Here is a 5,009-nt window from a genome sequence, read left to right as displayed (position 1 = left end):
TGTGGTGTCTAGTGGAGTCCGTTTGTCGGCCACTCGCCTCGGTTGACACACGGGGTCCGCTTCCGTCGACCCGTGGACCGTCTCTGTGTACCCGGTCTACCGCGGTCCTTTAGGTTGACATGTGGGGTCCGCATGTCAACGGCGCAGCCTTCCTGTCTTTTCCAGGCTAGCGCTTACACCTGTTTTATAGTTGCAAAACCTAATTACAATAATCCGCAAATCTCCATATAACAGCATTAAACTTCGGATGATCATATCTTGGTCATACGAGCTCCGAATCGACCCGTTCAAGTCTCTTAATGTTTGTTATAACCTAAAGAACTGTGTGCTTTCTTTTTATGTGTTGTTATTGCTTCTTTTTAGGCTTGTAGCTTTGCTTGTGTGCTTCGCGTAGTCTTCGTCGTTCCGGAGGTTCCCGAAGCGTGGTTCGCGGCCGTCGCCGAAGGTTCGGAAGGCCGTTCTCTCTGAGCAAGGCAAGTCACATCATCCTTGAGCATATTGAATCCCAGTTTATAAAATTATTTTGATTTAAATTAATGCATTATCGCTTTATTTAAATTCCCGCGTTATCACTGTTTTATTTAGCCATGCCTATTTACCTTTGTTAAGACCTTATTATTGCTATTGTTATTATTACCTTGTTCACCCTAGGAAAACAAAACCCCAACTAGTGGGTACTCTATTCATGGTTCCACTAGTATGAATTTAGGTAGATGCTTCGCTGATTAATTAGGCAACATTAGGTGATTTTATAACTTTAGACTTTGGGAATTCTCATATCATTTGGACACTATGGAATGGTTGGCTTATGGTGGAATTGGACATACCCCTCTCTTCCTCTTTCAAAGCCCCTAAAACCTGTTTTTCGGTGGGGTTTGGGTGCATGCCAGTTGTGGGAAGTAGCACCCCGGCCACTATAAGGATTAAGCTCGGGCCTCTGTTGCAAAGCACTACCGTACTTCCACATGTCTAGTGGGTAAGGCTTAGTTTGTGGCTCAGTCTGGTTATAAACAAAAGTACACGGATTGGAGATGGATGAAGTCGGGGGTCGATGGACATTCTCCAGGGCAAATGAAGGCTACACGAGCTGCGGCCCGGTAGTCGAGATGTCATGGCACAGGGCTGGTGTCCTGCTGCTAGGGGGCTCAATCCTGCCTGCCTGTCCCGGGGGTTCCGGTCGTAGGTGGGGTTGGGTCGGTACTCTTGTTTATGGCTAGGATGGGTTGGGAACTATGTCACGTCTTCCGTCCGTATACCGTGGTGGTATGTGGCACGTGGTTACACGTGAGGAAAATGTGTCTTGTGGGTAAAGATGTACACCTCTGATCAGAGTAAAACCTATTCGAATAGCCGCGCCCTCGGTTATGGGCAAGCCGAGCAATGTACCCAAGTTAGTGTTTTAATTCTTAAAATTTGCTCAACAACTAAAATGTGGAATGGTTGGCCTGGGTTGGCTTGGGACGAGCTGGGACCCAGGGTCGGGTTGCCAGTTCGGTCTGAATCATCGTAGGCCTTGGGTTAAGGCAGGTTCGTGAGGGTTCACGGCCTTGATTAATAATATTGTATAGCTCTAGGATCGTGTTTACAAAATAGCTTTGGGCAACTAAGTGACTTTTAAATGTTGTTTACTGCAAAACTTAACCCCTATTATTATCCCCTTGTACCCCCTTGCATTAATCATGCATCTGCCGGTGTGACTTGCTGAGTACTGTGGTTGTACTCATCCTTGCTCAATCTTTCCCCCCCTTCAGTAAGAGAAGCTTTGGAGAAGAAGTCTTAGGTGGAGTCCTGGCTTATACCCCAGTTGAGCGCCTGTGAAGATGGAGCCGTAGGCCCGCTAGTCCGCTGCTGTTTATTTTTGATTGCCAGGCCTGAAGTGCCTTTGTAATAATGTAAATATTATCGATATAATAAAGATGTGTCTTTTATATCATGTTTGTGTGGTGTACCCCGGCTTTTCCTGGGACGGGGATTAATACACTAGCGTTCGGGAAAAGGCAATTTTCCCGGTCGCGACACGTGCCGACATCGCAGCCCGAGGGGGAGCGAGAGAAGAAACGGCTCCGCAAGATGGGGGGACCGAGCCATGCCGGGGGAACCTCATCTCGCCCCCGAGGTGGTCGTTTAGCCGACCTCCTCGCAGGTTCGTCCCCGAGCACACCGCGGCCGTATTCATTCTCCCATCTCCCAAGGCGAGTTTCCACTCACCCGCTTCTTTTTGTCTTCTGGTTTTTCTTCTGCCTCAGCGAGATCCCGTCGCCCCCCCCCCCCCCCCCCCCCGCCATTCCAAGTCCGGCCGGTCTGAGGCCGAGGAGACGGCGACCGCGGAGGCCCGGAGGCGGGAAGCTGACCGACGAGAAGCCGCGGACCGCCTCCGGGAAGCCGAGGAAGCTGCCCAGGAGGCCGTCCGGGTTCGCCAGGCTGAGGAAGCCGCTCGGGAGGAGGCCAGACTCCGCCGGGCCGAGGAGTCCGTCCGGGAGGCGGAGGCGGCGCACGCACGCCAGGCAGCCTGCCAAGCCCCCGACTCGACTCCGCCCGAGGCGACGACGACTTCCGAGGCCACCCACGACGAGGCCACGGGCGCACCGCTCGGGCCCGACCCCTCGGGCAACGCTCAGGACGAGCCAGCTTCGGGGGACGCCCCCGAGTCCGGCACGTCGATCGGCGGGCCGAGCCGTGCGGCATCCTCACTGAGGCGGCTCTCCCCTCTGCCTTCCGCTGCCCCACCAAGCGTGGAGCCCCTCCTGCAGGCCTTGGCCGCCGCGAACACCACGGTGTTGGACGGGTTAAGTGCCCAGATGGAGGTCCTGCAGGCAGAGCGGGCGGAGCTCGACGCGGCGTGGGCGCGCGTCGAAGAGGGGCGGCGCTCGGTGGAGGCCATGGTGGAGGCGGGCCGCAAGGCACACCGCCGGCACACCTCAGAGCTCGAGGCCCGTCGTAGGGACCTGGCGGAGGTCGCCAGGGAGGTGGAGGAGGAGCGGGAGACTGCCCTCATCGCCACCGCCGTGTTCAACGCGGCGCGGGACGACCTCTGCCTCCAATACGGGAGCCGGGCGGCGGAGCTAGAGAAGAAGCTCGACGCCGCCCGGGGAGTCCTTGATGCTGCCGTTGCCCGGGAACGGCGGGCGGCGGAGATCGAGGCGGCGTCCCGGCAGCGCGAAGAGGCCCTTGAGGCTCGCGCCACGGTGCTGGAGGAGCGCGCCCGCGCGAAGGAGAGGGACCTGGCGGACCGCGAGGCCGCCGTCGCCATCCGGGAGGCAACACTGGCGGCGCACGAGGCCGCCTGCGCTGAAGAGGAGTCCGCACTCCGCCTCCGCGAGGACGCGCTCACCGAGCGGGAACGAGCTCTCGAGGAGGCCGAGGCCGCGACGCAGCGGCTGGCGGATAGCCTGTTCCTCCGCGAGGCAGCGCGGGAGGAGCAGGCGCGCCGCAATCTGGAAGGCGCCCGCGCCGAGAGGGCCGCACTGGATCAGCGGGCCGCTGAGCTCGAGGCGCGGGCGAAGGAGCTGGACGCGAGAGCGCATAGCGGCGGGGCGGCCGCGGGCGACGGCGACCTAGCCGCCCGCCTCGCAGCCGCCGAACACACCATCGCCAAGCTGCAGGGCGCGCTGGACTCGTCCGCCGGGGAGGTCGAGGCCCTCCGCCTGGCGGGCGAGGTAGGGCCCGGCATGCTTCGGGACGCCGTCTCCCATCTAGACCGCGCCGGGCGGCAAGCGGGCCTCTGGGCGGGCGGACCGCGAAATACGCCGCCAACCAGGGGGGCCTCGCCCAGCGCCTCTCAGAGATGGCCGGGACCCTCCAGCGGCTCCCCGAGGAGCTCGAGGAGACGATCAAGTCATCCTCGAGGGACCTTGCCCGAGGGGCGGTGGAGCTCGTACTGGCAAGCTACCAGGCCAAGGACCCTGACTTCTCCCCGTGGGCAGCGCTGGAAGAGTTCCCTCCAGGAACCGAGGACAGCGCACGCGCGCAGGTCCGGGACGCCGCCGACCACATCGTCCACAACTTCGAGGGTACGTGTCACGTCCTGATAAATTCATCCCGAAATAAAAATCATTTTCTAAAAGGAATAATAGAATTAATTAAAATTCGAAAAGAATTTGGCAAACATTAAAATACGTACAAGAAAAATTCAAATGTGACCCGGAGAATTTTTGTTAAATTCTCCTTGGTCTAAAAGGAGCCCTCAAATTTTAGTGGAATTTTCAGAGCACAAATAATAATTGTTAAGAAATAAACAAAGTTAAAATGATTTTATAAAAAGAAAAACTCTAAAAAGTCCCCTTTCCCTCCCTCTCCCTCTTGGGCCGGCTCGGCCCATCTCCCTCCCCCTCTCTCCTCTCCCCCGCGGCCCATCCGGCCTCTCCCCGTGCGCGCGCCGCTGACGGGCGGGCCCGCCCGCCACCCTCGCTGACGGGTGGGGCCCACCCGTCATCCCCTTCCTCCCGCCGCTCCCGCCGCCTCGCCCGCGCCCTAGCGCCGCCGCCGCCGCGAATCCCGCCGCCTCCCGCCGTCCCCGCGCGCAATAAAGTGGGGGGAATTATTCCCCGGGATCCCCTCCCCCTTTCCCCCCATTTTTCCCTCTCTCTCTCCCTCGGATTCGTTTGGAAACCCCTCCCCTAACCTCGCCGGCGGCATTAATGGCGGCCGGGTCTCCCGCGCCCACTTCTCCCTCCTCCGGCCGCCCTCTCTCACTCCCAACCCTATATAAACCCTCCCCGAGCTCCCGACCACCGTTTCCGCCACTCACCGCCCTCTCTCCCCGCTGGAATATAGCTCGCGCCGTCGCTCTCTCTCTCCGCCGTCGCCGTCGAGCTCCGGTCCGCCGCCGTCGTCGCCCCGGACCACCTCCCACCTCGGCGCCGCCTCCTTCGGCTTCGCCGCATCCTCGCCGACCTCGTCCACCCCTCCGTTTCGCTCGCCGACCGCCGGAACGCCGTCGACCCCGTCCACCCGAGCCGCGCCGCCGCCTTCCTCCGCTCCGGTCGCCGTTTCCGTCGTCGCCGTCGACC

The sequence above is a fragment of the Oryza sativa genome, chromosome 11 (assembly GCF_034140825.1).
Source record: "Oryza sativa Japonica Group chromosome 11, ASM3414082v1".
NCBI lineage: Eukaryota > Viridiplantae > Streptophyta > Magnoliopsida > Poales > Poaceae > Oryza > Oryza sativa.
This window is presented reverse-complemented; position numbering follows the sequence as displayed.